The sequence below is a fragment of the Lissotriton helveticus genome, chromosome 12, assembly GCF_964261635.1.
Source record: "Lissotriton helveticus chromosome 12, aLisHel1.1, whole genome shotgun sequence".
NCBI lineage: Eukaryota > Metazoa > Chordata > Amphibia > Caudata > Salamandridae > Lissotriton > Lissotriton helveticus.
The window spans coordinates 466,474,550-466,496,576 of record NC_136073.1 but is presented as its reverse complement, the minus strand read 5'-3'; the positions used below and the strand labels follow the sequence as shown (position 1 = coordinate 466,496,576).

Here is a 22,027-nt window from a genome sequence, read left to right as displayed (position 1 = left end):
GTTCCATTTCTCTGCCACAACATTAAGTAATGCACCTTTATCCACCTGTGGGGGTTGGTCTTTCACTGAAGCAAAGTCCACACAAACTGGTACAGTCTACGTGTTGCCCCATGTTTGTACTCAGTAGCCACAGATTTAAAAGCCCTGGCTCACTTCTGGAGTATTTAATGTATCCAAATGCTAGATTTATCTTAATGGATTTTGACACGCGCCTCTACCCCCTCAAAAAAATCCCATGCCATCACTGCCACTTCCCAAACCTCCGATTTACACTATTTTTTTTTTTACTAGGACTGGGTCAGGAGCATTATCTGGTCTCTTCCGCACGTTTTCTCCTGAAAACACCCAATTCAACCACATACCCCAAACGCACTTGATATAGCCCAAATCTATGTGATCCCCGTTTCTCTATGTCTGCAGCTGGTGATGGAGCGGAGCACTCTGTAGTCCCTTGGCGGACTATAAATAGTTGCACTGACCTGCCTTGCGTTAACTCTAGTCTTCTTTGTAGGTAAAAATAAAAACCTTTTGGTTGGTCTACATGCTCTATTTTGTTATCCTGCTTTGTGTATCAGTGCAGTGTCACTTACTGTTTCTTACCCTTCGTGTCTTGCTGAACTCTTGGTCCTAGCTAGTCCACTTCTCAACAAACCACTACACTTAGCCCTTTAAGTGCTGCCGTCGGCCAACGGTCGTCACGGGCACTACCTCCCCAGTGCTGCGTGCGACCGTTGGACGTCCATTCAGCACTGGATAATGGACAGCGCAGCACTGGGGAGGTATATTTACGAAGCTCCTAAGGTGTTAATAGTGAATCATACAGTCTTCACACATCCAACACTATGGTAGGGAACTCTATCACAACTTTCTTTTAGCCACTCCATGTTGCAGTTCCCTTTATCCATGACCCAGGACACCTGTTCCTCATTGTTTAGCATCTACCCTGTAAGAAGAGGTCTCAGGGCTTATGACAGTCCCTAGCACCCAGAATCCTGCCGAACCCTGTTACATTGTAGTCTACAAGATTGCTGGTGTTAATTAACAAACACTGCTACGTTTTGGGCTACCAGCGCAGTACTGCACATAAACTTTGAACAATGTGTCAGAGTACTTTATTTGGTACAATTGGTTGTATGACACAATGTCGTGGCTGAAATAGCTACTTACAAAATTCTCATACACAGTATACACTACAACTGTATCATTAAGTTAAATAAACAAAGAAGTAAAGATTTACGATTCTTAACTCCACATCTACTTATCGTAACTACACGATGGTAACAGATTTTGTGAATCCAAAATATTGGCCGATAGCGATGCAGTCCCAACAAATAGCTCCTTGTCTTATGCTTCAACATCCAGTGGTTTCATCAATCTTGTGTCATACGCTGCTATGTGAAAATCCAGCAGGAATAGCTTCTCTAAGTTAGGCAACTTTCTACATACGTGTGGTAACCAGATTAAATATTCCTGAGCTGGGCAACTTTGGATAGTGCCCTGCACACAAAAAAATTACAAAACATCAATTAAAGTTTGAATCCCTCTATCTCACCAGCAGTTTCAAGCCCACACTTAATACTATTTAAGTTTTTAAGGAGCTATTTTAAGACCATCAGGGGCGGCTCTAGGCTCATGGTGGCCCTGGGCAGGGAGCGTACGTAGGGGGCCTCGGAAGAGGGCGTCCGAGCGGGGCGGAGCGACCCGGAGCTCAGGAGGGGGGGTTCAGGGTGTTAGGAAGTGGAACAGAGCCGGAGGCCGCCAAATCCCTGCCAGAGGCCGCCACGCAAATATGTATCCATCCTCAGAGGATTACTATATTAAGGATATATATTGGCTTGGAGGCCCCTGGGGTTTGGTGGCCCTGTGCAGGTGCACAGCTTGCACATGCCTAAGGCCGGCCCTGAGACCATTACAGAGTTTACGAAAGGAATAGTTGGAAACCGAGTCTGGTGGAGAGTGTTTTCACGGTTTACACCACAAGTAATGTGAAGCATGAAACAAGACATGTTGGCTCAGTAAAAACACGTTTAAAACAATCAACGTCATTTTCAGTTTTGAAGAAATAGCTTTTGATGCGACATCCCAAATGGCTTCTTTTGTATTGAGCGCATGCACCCACGCCTTAGATGGCACGTTGGCAAGCGACACTGTATTTAAACAGCGAAACAGTAGTCATTAAATGACATGGTTACCAGCCCTACGGCCAGCAGCTAGAACAGAAATCCAAAACGTACGTCAAGGGAGCCAGAGGCGTCTGCACAAGGAAGGAGAGTGCACGTTGTGTGCACGCTGGGCAGCGCAGATTTCCTTCGGACAACAATCACCAGGATATTGGAGGAATGTTTTACCTAATTTAAGAGCCAAGAGAAAAACTAATATTTGCGCAAACCAAGCCCATTTTGAAACAATGCTGTTACTTCGAAAGAGCGGCATCTGGGATAACATTAGCACAGAAAAATATGCTTAAACGCCCAGAAGGGGACTGTCCTGTTCCCCAAGGGAAGGCATTGCAGAAACAAGAAGTGTGATCGATTACTTTGTGTTTAGTACACTCGATCTATAACCGCTAAGAAGAATTAAGAGCATCAACTAACCCAGAAAAAAGGTTTAAGCAAGACTGTGTGTTCTCAACATTTCTAAATGCTAAAGTTAAGTTATTCAGTCATCGGTTCGAATATTCATCAACACTTTTTTCCACCTTCAACACTACTGCTATTGTGTATATCAGTGTAACAGTTCAGAAAAGCCTCCCTCGCGCCCTACTTCGATTTTTTTTTTTTTTAAAGAAAATGCTTCTGGGGTTCTCGCCAGAAGCATTTTATTTTCTTTTACAGCTATCCACATATCCACTAGGCTTCACTAAATCTGTTAACTGTCTTATTTGCACATTTGTTACTATACTGCAAAGGTCAAAACACTGTTTGCTGCCTCACACTGCATGCTACAGTGACTGTATACAAGGAATCCATGCTCTTAAAAGCCGCAAGGTCTCTACAATGCAATTTTACTTTTAAGCACATATTCAACAAATACAAAAAATAAATCCATGCATTCAGATCTAATACATTATTTATTGTCTTTATTGAGGCAGAGGCCAGATTTCATGCCTTAATTGAGGATTTCTTTCTAGTGAGTCATGGGCACTCACCTAACAATGGTAATAAATAGTGTAATGATATAGAAGTACAAATCTAATGATTTGAATGCGGCTATGGAGAGGGCCAACAGTCAGTCTAGAGAGGACTGTTTACGGAATAAAAATTGTAACATCACTTCTATCAATCCCGAGGTTTCTGATAATTTGCCTAAATCAAGTGACTCAGTCAGATTAATAACTACCTATAGCAGCCATGAAAAACAAGTACGAAAGATCATATATAAAAATTGGGCAATAGTTATGACTGATCTCACTGTATCTCAATCCTTGCCAGCACTTGCATCAGTTACATTAAAACGTGCACCCTCGATGAAGGATGCACTTGTCAAAACTAGTCCCAAGGGCACTACGTCAAGTAATTGGCTGTCTAAAAGGGCAGGGTTCTTCAAATGCGGCTCGTGCCGAGCTTGCAAATTTGGAATAAATACTACTGATCACACCACTGCTTTTGAATCTCAATCCATCAAGATAAAAGGGATGTTCACTTGTAAAATCGAATTTGCAGTATATGTATTAGAATGTTGATGCCATCTAAAATATGCGTCTGAAATGGGTGAGCAACCCAATAAACCCTTGCGGGCTTGGGCAAGGAATGTATTCAAAGAAATATGCCAGCAAGGGATTTTGTTTGAAAATTGTGAATTTGAGCCACAGTAGGAAGCGAATTAATCAATTACCCACACTAATATCAATTGGTGGCTAAGTTTGAATTGAAATTAGAATAAAGTCAATATTGTTACCACACTAACAATAAAAATAAATACAAAAACCAGGGTTTTAGTCAAAAAATTATTATTTTCTTTACAGTGAGTAAAAAGGGTACTGAAAAATGCATTTGGGACAGACCAGGAGCATCCTATATACTCCTACTATAAATCTCCAAAAAAAGTAAATACTGCTAAATAATGTTAATACAATGATTTCAAATCAACAAGATAAATGAAAATCAATGATGATAGATGAAAATCAGGCAGAATTAGACTTTGTAGTCGACGATTCGGTCTTTGGGAATGATTTCATAAGACCATCATCAGGACTTCATTATTGTGCATTAAGAGTGATGACCCTAAAGAAAACTGTGAAAAACAACATTTCATTACAACCTGGTTGTGTACAAAAGTAGATGAATCTAAACAGAAAATACTAAAAATATACAATGCATTAATCACTGTGAATCTATATACAATAACGTGCAAAGTTGTTGATCGGTGTGGCGACCAAATTTGTAACAACAATCAATAAAAGATCATGAATGAGCTTACATGCAAGATACACTGCCTAACGGTCAGTGATGCTGGTCGAAGTCTATCAACAAGGTACTATGGAACAATTGAATCCAGGCATTCAGACTGTATTTAGGCACTAGAAGAAAGAATAACTGGTTCACTATGCTGAAATACAGCGAACTATTTGAGAATAATGAGCGCGGTAGATGGTACATTATTACCTTGTATAGATGGTATTTGAATAAAGTTATTGAAATCCAAATATCGACTGCCGATTTAGTTCCAGAAGGTGCAAGTAATCTTAACACGATCTACAAAAGGAAAACATAAGGGTCGTATTTATCAGAAAAGGGGTGCCCAGTGGAATTAACATAGATTGATATCATGTTTTGATAGATAGGGCAGAGTAAGGCGTGGGAGAACACCTAGTTATCGCACAGAAATTATATACCACAGCAGTCTGAAGACTGTCATTGGGCTGTTTGCAAGGACCAACTCAAAATTGATTCATATCTGCAAGAGGAACAACATTGTGAAGAGCGGCGATATTGCGCTTTATACAACAACTGAATTTAAGCAAGGGCACATGTTGTAAACTGTCATGTAAGAGACTGGGCGCCAGAGAACATTCAAAGTTGAACCCAGCTTAAGCCGTTCGCCAGACAATTGAGATATACACCAAACGCCCGTGTTTGATAAATCGAGATCACAACTACGGGTATCTGGAAGATGGCCGGGTGGGGAAAGGGAAGGGGAAAACAATAGCCACTACAGCCACAGACCACATAAAATATTTGGTCACTTACTTGGACAATTTTGTAAACCGTCACGACTCGCGTTAGCAGCGTCAGGGCGACAGCAATGTGTAAACAGCTGAGACCTGAAGGCTCGGGGATATCGTTATTTAAGTGAAATAACGCGGGAACTACCGGCGTTCAACAAAGTTGTGAGAGAGAAAGGACGGCTTGTTCTTAGGCAGAGCCTAGTGTAAAGGTTTTTGCGGCGGCCATATTGGAACGTTTGTTTATATACAGAAGTGCGTGAAATCTGTAAGAAGATTGCTTTAGGCAGAGGCATTATTCAATAGATTGTAGGTTAGAAAACAATTTTGATCACAACTAGAGTTTGTTTAAATTTTGGGAAAATCAATATACAATGATGATTGAAAAAGTTTTTCTGAGAAACCAATTATTTGATATTAGTGCTTCTAGTAGGCATTTTGATCAAAGTGCACATTTGACATTATATCAACAAAGGAAAGGGTTTTGTACAAGTTCTGTCACCAATGTAGTATATACAATCCATAAGTAATGTCTGAGAAGAAAATGCAGACATCATGGACAATATCACAAGAGAACGGTCGTCATTTATAGACGCGCACAATCTTTAAATACTGAAATATATGTCGATAATTCAATCAGTAAAAATGTCGGCAGAATCTTGACCATCAAAGAAAATCGATGGATTGAATTCGCCGATAGTGTCAAAAGAGGAATGAACTCATTTACTGAATGGCACACCCTTCCTTGCCTGTCTTAAATGACCTTGAATACGTCCCCACTTCTTTCTGTTCATAAATGAGTTTAAGATGTGTATAAATACTGTATAAGATCTGAAAACATTTATACATGCTCCAAATGCTCTTGCAGTGATTTACTGATTAAATTATCGACATATATTTCAGTATTTAAAGATTGTGCGCGTCTATAAATGACGACAGTTCTCTTGTGATATTGTCCATGATGTCTGCATTTTCTTCTCAGACATTACTTATGGATTGTATATACTACATTGGTGACAGAACTTGTACAAAACCCTTTCCTTTGTTGATATAATGTCAAATGTGCACTTTGATCAAAATGCCTACTAGAAGCACTAATATCAAATAATTGGTTTCTCAGAAGAACTTTTTCAATCATCATTGTATATTGATTTTCCCAAAATTTAAACAAACTCTAGTTGTGATCAAAATTGTTTTCTAACATACAATCCATTGAATAATGCCTCTGCCTAAAGCAATCTTCTTACAGATTTCACGCACTTCTGTATATAAACAAACGTTCCAATATGGCCGCCACAAAAACCTTTACACTAGGCTCTGCCTAAGAACAAGCCGTCCTTTCTCTCTCACAACTTTGTTGAACGCCGGTAGTTCCCGCGTTATTTCACTTAAATAACGATATCCCCGAGCCTTCAGGTCTCAGCTGTTTACACATTGCTGTCGCCCTGACGCTGCGAACGCGAGTCGTGCCGGTTTACAAAATTGTCCAAGTAAGTGACCAAATATTTTATGTGGTCTGTGGCTGTAGTGGCTATTGTTTTTCCCCTTCCCTTTCCCCACCCGGCCATCTTCTAGATACCCGTAGTTGTGATCTCGATTTATCAAACACGGGCGTTTGGTGTATATCTCAATTGTTTGGCGAACGGCTTAAGCTGGGTTCAACTTTGAATGTTCTCTGCCGCCCAGTCCCTTACATGACAGTTTACAACATGTGCCCTTGCTTAAATTCAGTTGTTGTATAAAGCGCAATATCGCCGCTCTTCACAATGTTGTTCCTCTTGCAGATATGAATCAATTTTGAGTTGGTCCTTGCAAACAGCCCAATGACAGTCTTCAGACTGCTTTGGTATATAATTTCTGTGCGAAAACTAGGTGTTCTCCCACGCCTTACTCTGCCCTATCTATCAAAACATGATATCAATCTATGTTAATTCCACTGGGCACCCCTTTTCTGATCAATACGACCCTTATGTTTTCCTTTTGTAGATCGTGTTAAGATTACTTGCACCTTCTGGAACTAAATCGGCAGTCGATATTTGGATTTCAATAACTTTATTCAAATACCATCTATACAAGGTAATAATGTACCATCTACCGCGCTCACTATTCTCAAATAGTTCGCTGTATTTCAGCTTAGTGAACCAGTTATTCTTTCTTCTAGTGCCTAAATACAGTCTGAATGCCTGGATTCAATTGTTCCATAGTACCTTGTTGATAGACTTCGACCAGCATCACTGACCGTTAGGCAGTGTATCTTGCATGTAAGTTCATTCATGACCTTTTATTGATTGTTGTTACAAATTTGGTCGCCACACCGATCAACAACTTTGCACATTATTGTATATAGATTCACAGTGATTAATGCATTATATATTTTTAGTATTTTCTGTTTAGATTCATCTACTTTTGTACACAACCAGGTTGTAATGAAATGTTGTTTTTCACAGTTTTCTTTAGGGTAATCACTCTTAATGCACAATAATGAAGTCCTGATGATGGTCTTATGAAATCATTCCCAAAGACCGAATCGTCGACTACAAAGTCTAATTCTGCCTGATTTTCATCTATCATCATTGATTTTCATTTATCTTGTTGATTTAAAATCATTGTATTAACATTATTTAGCAGTATTGACTTTTTTGGAGATTTATAGTAGGAGTATATAGGATGCTCCTCGTCTATCCCAAATGCATTTTTCAGTACCCTTTTTACTCACTGTAAAGAAAATAATAATTTTTTGACTAAAACCCTGGTTTTTGTATTTATTTTTATTGACTTTGTTCTCATTTCAATTCAAACTTAGCCACCAATTGATATTAGTGTGGGTAATTGATTCATTCACTTCCTACTGTGGCTCAAATTCACAATTTTCAAACAAAATCCCTTGCTGGCATATTTCTTTGAATACATCTAAAATATGCGGGCAGCACTAAGCTGCAAGTATTTAATCGAATATTGCAACATCTCCGAGCAGTGGTTAATTCAGATTCCAGTTACCCTGTCGCTCGTCATTTTTAACTTGTTCACAATAACAATTTGAAAGATTTGAGCTATTTTGTTATGGACTCAGTACCGAAGTCACCAGGGGCGGCAATAGAGAAAAGAAACTTCGCCAGTTAGAGTCACAGTATATTCTTTTACTAGACACCAAGATGCCAAATGGCCTCAACACGGGAGAGGACATGCACAATTTCTTGTGATTGATGTTACATGCGACTCTAAAATATTCCGTTTGTCAGTGTGCGAGTTTGGTTTTAGGACTACGTTTTTTTAGCCCTGTTTTTTTACTTGGTTTTACTCTGTGCTACCTGGTGTTGCTATGTTTTACTTGGTTTTAACAGGCTTTTAGATTGGGTTATTTAACTGTATCTTAGATCCTTGTCTTATTCTTGTACTGTCTGCACAATGCACTTTCCGTGATGAAAATAGTTTGACATCTATCCATATGAATTAATAGCCTGTTCCTACATTTTGCACTTGCAAGATAATTCTGTCTGTTTGTATGTAGGTTCATGGTTGCAATTTAAGATTTTGAACCATATAAGTACTGTTTTATAATGTTATACCTTGTCATATGTTCAGGGTGCACTTGAACTTTATTCGTACATGAATCAGGTATGCCACTGGCCTCTATCTTTTAATTATTAGTTGTTAACTATGATGGTTAATATTTGAGAACTTTGACGATTGTATTATTTTTGCACTTGCACTTTAATCATTTGCACTTTTCTCCCTTGCTCTACGAGTTATAATGAATGACATCAATATTGTTTTGTTTTTTTAAATATGTATTTTGGATTTTTACTATGCATTTTTAGATTGAGATATACTGTGAATAAGCCAAATTTTAACCATCTTTTTGGCTTCCCATACATGATATATTTATTGTATTAATCCTTAATAGTTTAATCATGATCAAGTAACTATGAGTTTTAGACACCAAGTTGGTTGTTTTTAACCATTGAGTATGCTTAGTATGTCTTCTAGCTTTACTACGCAAGGGAGTGTCTCAATTAATTTCACCCGGTTGGTATATAATGTCGTCATGAGGGCTAGCGCATTATGTGATCAAGACCGCGGCAACGCGGTCCAAACGCGTAATACTGGACACATGCCTTTGTATTTTGATTCGATGCCATTAACACTGGAATAAAGCACTTCATCTTGAAAATGCATGCTGTGGTCCGTACCTGATATTCGCCAAATCGTCTGTAGTTCAGGATTGTGAGAATAAATAAATATATACACATACACACATACATATATACATATACACACACACACACACACACACACACACACACACCACATTGGTCTAATTCCCATATTTGCACTATGTCACTAATGCTGCTAGATTTCGTACGCCCGTCCAACTCTTTTAATGTAAATGTATTATTTTATCTTGGGACTCTGTTGTAATTTCGTATTTGTACTGGATCATAATGTGTATCTATGTGTTTTTATACTTTTATTGTATTTTTCCTGATGGTGGTGATGAATTCTGCTTTTATGGATATTTTTTTATACGAATAAAGATTATTTGATTGATTAATTGATATATATACTATTCCAACTCAAGCGCCATTTGATAGTCGGGTAGGTTATAAAGAGGACCAATGAAATTATAAATGCACTTTTAGTTTTTTGATATACTCACGCGAAAGTACGTAAGCACACTTCTGGGATTGGTCCTCCTAACGCACCAGTCCTTACAAGTATAGTGTTTGTCTGGTTCTGCCAGGGTGTAACAATTAGACAATGGTGATAACCTGCACACCTAAAGTTAATATTTTTAACCCACTGAACAAACTTTTTTTGTGGTGCTGTCCCCAATCCCGACTAGCCCGTCAGGTATACAATACTAAATCAAGAAACAAACAGAACCTGTCCGCGTTGGGGACGCACTATACACATGCCCTTACGGTGCTTACTTATACATCAATTTTTATACCTCTAAGTACATAAACTTGTCCTAAAGTGCAAAACAAATTTTACAACACAATCATAGCCAAACGAATATTACATATTCATATTCAAGCCAGTTTGTTGAACGTTTCTTTATTGTGTTTATTTTCTTGAGCTTATTTTCATATTCTCATAGTTTCACAGGATTCATTACTCGCATGAAGATCCTTGGATATTTACATCTCCCTGATATGCACATCTCCCAATGCATTTCGGTAAATACCTTTGTATGGGGAATACTAAAAATAATAATGAAAGATCCATTTTATAATAATTCTAGTTCCTATGTTGTATACAATTAGTACATCGCAATCCAAGGAATGGGATAGAACCTGTAATACCACCTATTAATGTGCAGTTTGTTGTTTACTCGTGCTCACTGAGTAAGGAATCCATCATGCACAACCATGCTGGTTCGTATTAAAAGTTATACAGTGTCTGTTTGTGCTAAACAAAATGTATATATACCGCTCATCATACCTGTGCTCCTCGTGCCTGACTCTGTTAGTGTTATGAACTCTCACCTGTAGCAGAAACGCTAGATACCAAACTCATCAAAAACCTTGTGTCCTCATAGAGAACACCTGAAAAACACAAAACCATAAAAATATGTGTACTTGTTATAATCATTTGTGAAGTCACTTCAAGCCTTATCAGAGCCACAAGATTAAAACCTACTTCAGTGCTCTTGAGACACCCTCCGACTCCGAAAACACCCGTATCCTCCGGTCTCTGTTTGTTTATCTTGAATGCTCTGCCAACACAGACACAAACACTGTCAGCAACACGCTTAATCCCAAGTACGTATTGAATCAAAATATCACCTGATAATTCCCTCCGCGCATACCGGATCAAGGATATTAGCGTTCTGAAAGTCTCTCCGTGTCTCTAGTCAATATTGCCGGTAGTGCCTTCCACGTCAAATCGTGTTCGATGCGAGCCACCTGTTATAACGTGAACGCCGCTTCCGTATAACTATGCTTACTCCTATGGTACTAGAAAGAGGACTATTGTAAAATAGCTTCACGCTACTACTCCCGCTTCCGAAACGATCTCCGTCTAGGGGTGCTTGCACTTGACAAACTCTATGATCTTCAATCTCTAAACTTTATTCAATCCCGACAACAACATAATTATGCCTGCTGCGTAAAAAACACTACTCCATTAGAACTCCTTAATCCACAAAATGATCTAACGTTAACCCCTCTATATTTCCATGTCTCAAAAATAAAAATGTTGAAATTAAATAATATTGAAATTAAATAATATTGAAACTAAAATTGTGAGTGGTGTGAATAATAATAAAATATATGACCCGACATATGTATGCATTCTCCGTGGTATCATCACTAGTGGATTCATGAACTCTTATTTAGAGTCAAATAAACAAGACTTGCATCATTGGTACAATAAACATCAGTACAACATAATTATATAAAACAGTTGCGTTACTTCCAGTACTTATTTGTCAATGTCATCATAAAAAGCACATCATTTCTATTTTGTCATTCAGCCCACAAGGTGTCAATGTTTTCAAAAAACGAATCCAAAATATCTCTTTGCAATAAGTGTCGAATGACATCAACATGTTCAGATTCAACACCCTTTCCAAAATTGTAAACCGTAAATGGGGTATGGTATGTTTCATTTCTCCCCAGTGTACAGCTAGGTACGACTTGATATTGGGTGTACCCACGCTAGGAGGACTGATCCAGTCCTCACAGCGTGGGTTTCTCATGCCCAAACATTCTTCACTGAAAAAAAGGTAAACGGTTAACATGAATTTATACATAGGTGTTCTAATGAGAGTTGCAAAATAAAATAAACATTAAAATTCACCAGGTATACATAACTGACCCAAGTATAACTTGCATCACCATAGAGTTTATATGGGTTGTATGACAGAGGCATGCATGGCAGAAACACGTGTGCCTCTACAACGCTGCCCCAACCCCGAATGTATCAATCATGCATGCTTTTACCACGCAATTTCGTTGTAAAGGCATGAACTAGAAGTCTTTAACATCCTGTCCAAATAAAACCATCCTCCCACACTAAAGACCCTCTCCCCTCGTCCAAGACCTAAAGCACGTCATTGTCCCGTATTGGACCAATATCATTAACTCCTCGGAGTGCGTCCAGGCCTCCCTCCAACTCTGACATATCACGCCCATTCCAAAAAACCCGAAGGCCGACCCGAACGACCCAAACAACCTCCGCCCCATCTCAAACCTCCCCATTCTCGCTAAAATCCTGGAAAAATGTGCCCTTCAGCAATTGGATAAACACTTTTACACTTACAACCTACTCTACCCCCTACAATCTGGCTTCCGTAAAGGCTGTAGCACTGAAACTGCATTGCTAAATATAGTTGATAACATCCACCTTGCCCTAGACAATGTTGAGACCTGCCTACTCATTCTCCTTGATTCTCTGCGGCATTTGACACAGTTAACCATTCAACCTTACTCAATACACTTAAATCTCGGTTTGGCCTTAATGGTACAGTCTTCAACAGGTTCAACTCCTATTTCCAACACAGAACCCAACAAGTAAAAATCCAAAACTGCCTATCTAGCCCCACACCCGTCCCCCTCAGTGGCCCCCAAGGATCTATCCCCTCTCCTGCTCTTTTGAACCTATTCATGAAATCCCTTACCCTCATTCTCAAACAAGCCGGTATTAACTATCACCTATAGTCCGATGACACCCAACTGTACTATAAAATTAAATCCCACTCTGAGGTAATGCACCGTAACACTGCCCTGACCAATATCCAAAACAGATTCTCTTCCAATCATCTCAAACTTAATCCTAATAAAACTGAAATCATTATTTTCTCTCCTAAAAACAACCCTCTCCCCATCCAAACATGGATCACTGACCTTAATGCCCTAAACTGTCCACTCCCTCTCCGAATCAGTAAAATCCCTCGGCATCACCTTCGACAGTAAGTTTACGCTCCAACATCTCAAAAAAATCAAACACTTCATTCCAGGTGAAGATTTCAAATCAATTGTACAATCCTTAGTCCTCTCAAAAATAGACTATGGTAAAGCCCTTCTCTCTGGTTCTCCCAAAGTTCACCTGGCCCCCCTCAAATCTGTTCTGAACCTAGAGGCTAGGCTTACAACTGCCTGCAAAAGTTCTGACCACATCTCGCCGGCTCTAAAGACCCCTTAAATGGCTTCCTATTGAAGGTCCTCCTATAAATTAGCCTGCATTACGCACAAAGCTCTCCATCAAAAGACCCCACTCTACCTTTCAAATCAACTCAAAAAAGCGGGCAGTGCCCGACCGATGAGACGCACTAACTCTCTCCTCCTCGTCCCCCCTCTGCTAAAAAAAAAAGCCACACAATCTCGCTCCTTCTCTGGTAAGGCCCCCAGCATCTGGAATGCCCACCCTCAAGACCTACGACTTAACCCCTCACACGTCAGTTTCAGAAAAAAGACCTGAACGCCTCTGCTAGTCTGATCCTCGACATCCCTCGCCACAGCCACATCACACCCCACCTGAGAGACCTGCACTGGCTCCCCGTCAACAAGAGGATAACCTTCAAGCTCCTCACCCACAAGGCACTCCACAACACCGGACCAGCTTACCTCAACAGACGACTCAGCTTCTACACCCCGACTTGCCAGCTCCGCCGACCTCGCCCCCACCACTGTCCCTCGCATCCGAAGAGCGACATCTGGCAGCAGATCATTCTCCCACCTCGCTTCCAAGACCGGAACACTCCCCACCCACCTACGGCAGACCCAAGGCCTGATGACCTTCAGAAAACTCCTCAAGACCTGGCTTTACAAGCAGTAGCAGCATCCCCCACCGCCTTGAGACCCTCGCGGGTAAGTAGTGCGCTTTCCAAATGTTATGATTGATTGATAATGCACCTGCTCAACAAATATGGGGGTCCATAATCATACTATTTCCATACTTGCCGCACAATCTTTTCCTTTTTCAATCTCCTACTTTCCCCCCGCTCTCCCACCTCTCCTGTAATCTACCAACACCTACTCACCCCCTACCGTACCCATCCTCGAGTACCCCCTCCTTGCAACTCTCTCCTAACACTTTGCCATCCATCCTTGACAAAAATGAGTCTAGCTCATTTTTACGATTTAATAATTTGTAATTATTTCATTCATGTTTTTATAAATAGCTTCATCCCTTCACTTTGTATCATAATCAAGATATATTACTCACTTTGTTCTTTAACCCCTTGCCTGCGGGGCTGATTCCCCTGCTGTGCTGGGGGCAGGGGGGGGGGGGCGCACAGCGCACCATTGCTCGTGACAAGCTCAGCTCGTCATGAGCCACGGTGGCCGTGTGCTCATGACGAGCTGAGCTCGTCACGGCCACACCCGTTTCTGTGGAACCTTCAGCACAGCGCGGGAATTAGCCCCACGTGCGAGCGTTGTGGCCGATATGATGAGCTCAGCTCGTCATGAGCATGGGAGGGGTTAAGTCTACCATATCTTAATATTTCTTTTTGATACTATTTGTTTTGTAATCCATGTACTATCTTCAGTCCAATGTAAAGCGCTCTGATACCTCAGGGTGTAGCCAGCACTATATAAAACCTCTTAAATAAATAAAGAAATGATTGGTAAAGGGATATGAGTGGTAAAGATATCCACTACTCCAACAACCTGCCTTAAAATCATATCCCCCTAACCTTGCCCCCGCCCTGAGGCCTAAAACCTACCCGCCCTTAAAACCACCCCTTCCCCTCCCCCCGCCCTGAGGCCTAAAACCCTGCCCCTACCAAAACACTAATAAACCCAGCCCCCCGCACCCTGAGCCCTAAAACTTACCCCTGTGCTGCCCTTGAAACTACCCCTACCGCCCCCTTGAGGCCTAAAACTCTGCCCCTTAAAAAAAAGATGACCCGACCCCCCGCCACCTTGAGCCCTAGATCTGACCCCCCACCCCTAAATACTCCCCCCAAACCCATCCTAAGTCTTTAAAACTACCCAACCCCCTCCTTGAGCCCTGAAACCCTGCCCCTTTTTAAAGTCTGCCTTGACCCCTCCTGAATTCTAAAAAAGACCCCACCCTTAAAAACTTTTACCCCTGCAAACCTGGCCCCAGCACTTAAAATTACCCCGACCCTACCCCATGCCCCTAGCCCTAAAACACCGACACCCCGCCCTCCAAGCCCTGAGCCCCAAAATCTGACCCCCACCCCTAAAAACAAACCCCCCAAACCATGCCCCAGCCCCACTTACCTGTTCGCCTCCGGAGATTCCTGTTTCGACACTTCCTCTTCCTCTCCCCGCCCATCCAGACACTAGAGCACTATATGCCTTACCCATGCATATGCGTGGTTAATACAGAAGCGTTGTCCAAGCAATCACGATTACACCTGCGGTTAAACAGCACGCGTGGCTCAGCCGTATTGTAAAGGCTGTTTCCAGTTCATATACCACCAATGATGTAATATGTGAGAGCATAAGCAGCATATCTTAGCGGTGCAAGTTATACTTGGGTCAATTACGTATAACCCGTGAATTTCAGCCTTTTTGTTTTAAATCTGTAGATTTTTATTATTAGAATACTTACGTGTGACTCCACTTTAGCCTGTTTTTCAGTGAATTTCCAAGGTTTTATTTTAACAAAGTAAGATCTTATTAGTCGTGCATAGCATGGGAATGGGCCACAGGTCCTAGTATGTAGCCATGCCCTGCACCCACCTCTCTACACTGGAGACCGGCAAAGTCTCACAGATCCCTATCCCACGTTAACCCTTTTTTCCCCCAGTCCCATCGGAGCCAGCACATTCCTCCCTACCATGCCCCCTTTATCCTCTTTTTAACGTTAAGACTCTGAGACCAAATCCTGTAATGGCACCCGCAATATTTCTCCCCATTTGCAGACAATCGTGGCTCGCAGTGCTGTAGATATTGTCTTTGTCCCACAGTTTCACTCAGGGTCTTACTGGGAACAGCAACCAGCTCTGGATGATTGCTCCTCGACTAACTCTGGGAGCTGGGGTTAGAAAAAAAAAGTACAGCTCTCGGCTTTTGTTAATGGGGGACAATATTGCAGCACTGCTGCAAAACAGGCACAAACCGGCCCCACCTCTCTAGCCCACCTGGGAAATGCCCATTGCCCACTAGGGCAGTCTGGCCCTGGATTCACCCAATCAGAATATTTATTTTGACGTTCTCTCACTGGAATCCCGCAACACTAGATATCGCTATGTTATTCCTCCTCAATTTATCTAAAACAGTTAGACAGATTTGCACAAAATCGCAACAGGCACATTGAGTAATGAGCTAACTTTATGCCAAATTTGATGCAGTTCTGTTCCGCCATCTTCTTTGTATTGCGGTTCAAACATCCTATGGAACTGCAGGGGGGCCTTTTTTGAGAACCCCTCCCCCCCTTCCAAGTGTACAGATCACCCCAAAACTTTCTAGGAAGGGGCTGAGGTGGATTAACTTTTAATATACTTTTATTAGTAAGTTTGCTCGAAATAAAATGTCACCACATTTTCAATGTCATGGTGCACACACACACTTTACCAGTGTTTCAGAGTCCCAATAATAAAGCCAGAGTTACTACACAGCCTTCAAAATATATATACTGAAATGCAAAACACTGAATTTACATAGAGATGGAGTTTGCACATAACCGCTGCTCCCCTGCGGCCCCGCCCCCTTCCTCGTCCCCAATCCCCATTCGCCGCCCCGCTCCCGCCTCCCAGCTGCTCCTCCCTCCTCCCCCCCCCACTCTCCATTTATGGCAGAATCCGCGCGTGCGCGCAGCGGGCGCGCCGATTGTGCGCCATAGGCAAGCCCGTCTGCGCCCGTCCGCGCCTGGCCCGCGCCCAGTGCCAGGACCCCTGGCCCCCGCCGCCACGAGATCACCCGACAGATCTACAACGCCGCCGCCCTCAACGCACTCATTGCCGGCCGGAACCCCGCCTGCTGCCAGGCCACCCCGAAACGCATCCACGGACCCTTCACCTGCAAAGCCTGCAAGTTCACCTGCCTCCGAACCTGCACCACACCCGCCAAGCCAAGCACCAGCAAGACCCACCTCAAGTGCATCCTGCTCAACACCCGCTCCATCCACAGACACGCCATCGAACTTTGGAACCTGCTCGACACAACTTCACCAGACGTCGCCTTCCTCACTGAAACCTGGATGAACTCCTCCTCTGCACCCGACATCGCCAGGATACAAGATCACCCAGAGGGACCGCGTCAACCAGACTGGAGGAGGCATCGCCATCGTACACAAGAACACCATCCGCATCACGACCGACTCCAACGACACCTTCTCCGCCGCCGAGCACCTCCACTTCCAGATACACACCAACCCAAAGACGACCCTCAGAGGCACCCTCGTCTACAGACCCCCGGGACCACGCACACAATTCAGCGAAGACATCACGGACTTCATCAGACCGCACGCCCTCCCCTCCACTGACTACATCCTCCTAGGGGACCTCAACTTCCACCTGGAGAACAACAAGGACCGCAACACCGTCGCCCTGCTGGACAACCTCGCCAACCTCGGACTCAAGCAACTGGTCAACACCCCCACCCACTACGCCGGCCACACGCTTGATCCCGTCTTCTCATCCAGCGAGCACGTCACCTTCAGCCACTCCACCGGACTTCACTGGACTGACCACAGCTGCGTCCACTTCAGCTTCAGAAAAACCATGACCCACCACCACCCGCAACAGGTTCCTCACAGGAGCTGGAGCAAGATCACCGCCGAGCAGCTCACTACCTCCCTCAGCTAGAACCCACCCGCCAGCACAACGGACCCAAACGAAGCAGCCCGCAACTTCACGCAGTGGCTGACCGCCTGCGCCAACGACCTCACGCCACTGAAGAACCCTCCCAGCAGACCCAGAAGCAAGAAAGCCTCCTGGTTCACCGACGAACTCAAGGATTCCAAGAAGAACTGCCGCACCCTCGAGAAAGCCTGGCTCCTCGACCGGACCCCAGACAACTTGACTGCCCTCAAGAACGCCACCCGCAATCACCACCAGCTTATCCGCACCACCAAGAAGAAATCACTGAAGGAACGACTGGACAACAACGCCCACGACAGAAAGGAACTCTTCAGCATCGTCAAGGAGTTCTCCAACCCCAGCACCGGCAACAACGACATTACTCCCTCACAAGATCTCTGCGACTCTCTCGCCTCGTACTTCCACCGCAAGATCGCCGACATCCACAACAGCTTCAACGCACCATCCACGCACCCGACCGTCGAACCAACGCCCCCAACCGCCATCCTCCGCACCTGGACCACGGTGACCACCGAATACACAGCCCGCACGATGAACACCATCCACTCCGGATCTCCAACCGACCCCTGCCCCCACCACGTCTTCAACAAAGCCGACTCCACCATCGCACCCCAACTCCGGAACATCATCAACACCGCCACCTTCCCGGAGAGCTGGAAGCATGCCGAGCTCAGCGCCCTACTGAAGAAACCAACCTCAAGAACTTCCGCCCCATCTCGCTCCTCCCTTTTCCTGCCAAAGTCATCGAGAAGACCGTCAATAGACAGCTTGCCGCCTTCCTCGAGACGAACGGATCCCTCGACCCCTCGCAGTCCGGCTTCAGAGCCAACCACAGCATCGAGACCGCCCTCATCGCAGCCACCAACGACATCCGAGCCCTGCTCGACAACGGGGAAACAGCGTCCCTCGTCCTCCTGGACCTCTCCACAGCGTTCGACACTGTCTGCCACCGCACCCTAGTTCAACGCCTCAGCAACATCGGTATCCAAGAGAAGGCACTGGAGTGGATCATCTCGTTCCTCGCCGGAAGAACACAGAGAGTCCGCCTCCCCCCCCGTTTCGATTCGAGGCCACCTAAGTCATCTGTGGAGTACCGCAAGGATCATCACTCAGCCCCACCCTCTTCAACGTCTACATGAGACCTCTTGCAGCCATCGCACGCCAACACAGCCTGAACATCATCTCCTACGCCGACGACACCCAGCTGATCCTCTCCCTCACCAGAGACCCCGACACCGCCAGAACCAGCCTACACAAAGACGTCACCGAGTGGATGAAGAACAGCCGCCTGAAACTGAACTCAGACAAGACGGAAGTCCTCATCCTGGGACCATCGCCCTCCGCCTGGGACGACTCCTGGTGGCCCCCTGCCCTGGGCACCACTCCCAAGCCAACAGACCACGCACGCAACCTGGGCTTCATCCTGGACTCCTCCCTCTCGATGACCAGACAAGTCAACGCCGTCTCCTCATCATGCTTCAACACCCTACGCATGCTCTGCAAGATCTTCCGATGGATCCCGACCGAAACCAGGAAGACGGTCACCCAGGCACTCGTCACCAGCCGACTGGACTACGGAAACACCCTCTACGCCGGAACCACAGTCAAGCTACAGAAAAGACTCCAACGCATCCAGAACGCCTCCGCCCGACTCATCCTGGACATCCCCCGACGCAGCCACATCTCCGGCCACCTGAGGGACCTGCACTGGCTCCCCGTCAGCAAGAGGATCACGTTCAGGCTCCTCACCCACGCACACAAATCTCTCCACGACCTGGGCCCCAAGTACCTCAACGACCGCCTGACCTTCTACAAGCCCACCCGCCAGCTACGCTCTACAAGCCTCGCCCTCGCACCACGCATCTGAAGAACCACCGCCGGAGGCAGATCCTTCTCCTACCTGGCGGCCAAGACATGGAACTCCCTCCCCATCCACCTTCGGCTGACCCAGGACCATCTCGCCTTCAGGAGACAACTCAAGACCTGGTTGTTCGAGCAATAGCAGACCCCTTCCCCCAAGCGCCTTGAGACACTTCCAGGTGAGTAGTGCGCTATACAAATGTTATGATTGATTGATTGATTCATTCAACTGTGTACCCCTTGTTGTCTCCGATATTTTAAGACGCTGTGATGTTTCACTTGCCATTAGATGCAGGGTTTGAATAAAGCCATGAGGGCCACTGGCTGATTCCCTTAGACTTGGCATCCAGGCCCACTGAATGGACAATACCAGATGACCAATGGGCATCTTACTGGCTTAGACCCTGGAATGTCAATAACTTTTTGGTAGAAAAGGGTCGTAATTAAGTAACCCATTTCTGGAACGGGACCATCAGCTTATCTGTTAACATTGGGGAGCCAACAATAATAGACAATGCTGAAAGAGAATCCATGTTGAAACCTAATCAGAGAACAGCATGAAACAAAATCCAGAAGAGTTCAACTCCCAGTCGGAGAGAAGCAGGGCCCAGAAGAGAAGTAGATCGGCAAGGAACACAACGACTTCGGAAGTAAGAAAGTACCGTTATGACTGAGGGAAAAAGAAAACAAAGAAAAAAAAAACCTTCTTCGTGGCTCTGCTGCTCAGTCAATAACCAGAAAAGTGGGAGTGAAAAGTCTCATTAACATGAGATTCCGAGAAGTGAAGGAAGCATACCACACAGATAACAGAACCAAGCCCAGATACCGGAATCGGATCCTGAAAAGTGAAAAAGTCGTGAAACTCCAAGAACCCTGCAACGAAGAAATGACAAGGGCAGAGACTCCGAAAAGCGATCACAACAAACAAGGTATGAGAGTTACGAAGCTCCAAACCCTCAAACACCAGCTAAGCGGAAGGTAAGGATCCCCGGGACGCAATCTTGTGAACGTAGAACGACCACCCGCAAAAATGCCTCGCCTGGGGCAGGAAATGCAAATAAGATCCACCGTGAACTGGGAGAAATGAAGACCGCAGAAGAAGCGCTCGTAACTCGAGCTGTAGAAACTATTAGGGAAATACATTTATAAATCACATGTTTTACCTTATCGGGCGTGAGCACATACCTAGACTATTTTCTTTGCATTCTTTAACGCGCAGCCTTGCATTTTAGGCACAACAGAACAGTATCCAACCTACTCACACCTGGCAATGAAAGCCTTGGGGTTTCTAATACTTTGTATTTATTTTGTGCATTTTTATAAAGCGCGGACATTACCCGAAGGTGTCAGAGCGCTGAACAATAGAGCCAGTTACGTTACAAGAGAACAGTGGAAACACAATAAGACATTACAAAGAAAAAAAAAGCAGGAGACTAAAAATGAAGGTTACATAGACACAAAATCCAACAAAGCACGCAGGAGTGAGGAATGTACAGGAAGAAAATAAAAACACATTTACAATGAGGAGTGTGCACACATATGTTACTAAGGATTAATGCAAAATCTTGGAAGGCTCCGGAGAAATAGCCGCACATCTAAAGAAAACCACAAGAGCCTGCAGAAGGATGGAAAACAACCAACAGCATAGGAGATGTAACTCAGTGCACCTACAGTCGTGAAACGTGCAAAGCAACCCTCCCCTCTAGGGGAGGGTATCGCATCTGAGACTTACCTCCCGAGAAAAGATCCTAAAAATCCGGTTTCTCTGCACTGCTTTAGACTCTTTGCCGACTTAATTGCATGAAAGACGCTGATCGACTTGAATAAGTGAAGGCAGGGAAAGGCAATCGGAAAGCTCGTTTAATGTGATTGACAGACTAAAGAGCCCTCCTGGGAGGGGCTCAGTTGCTGATCCGCCCTCATTAAGAGTACCATTGGTTAGCAAAGAATGCCCCGCCCCCCGAAAATACAAGCACCGCTCACCGGAACAAACCACCCACTGCTGCCTCGGAAGTAAACGTGCTGTAGCTTTAGTATGCAATTGACCAGTCCACCCGGAAGTTATCCCTCAGCTACATGTGAACCGGTGCTCGGGAACCTGTGGACTCTGTGAAGTCTCTGTTCTTTGAAAATCTGCGGATATTACTGCAGCGTTGTTTTAATTAACTTTGCTCTGCAGCTCGCAGAGCTCTCGAGTTTTTCATTTCGGGGAGCATGTGGTTGCTTTTTATTTTTGCAGGTTTTTTCGCTATCTGGGACTT

The 22,027-nt window shown here is 44.2% G+C and overlaps 1 protein-coding gene across 1 annotated transcript in view; it reads right to left on the bottom strand.

The window, feature by feature from the left end:
• MBTPS1 (membrane bound transcription factor peptidase, site 1) overlaps positions 1-21,637 on the bottom strand; it is a 298,949-nt gene extending 277,312 nt beyond the window's left edge. Inside the window, exon 1 of the mRNA XM_078670462.1 lies at positions 21,499-21,637. The gene's annotated coding sequence lies outside the window, so the exon portion shown is untranslated. The remainder of the gene's footprint in view (positions 1-21,498) is intronic.
• Positions 21,638-22,027: the final 390 nt, after the last annotated feature.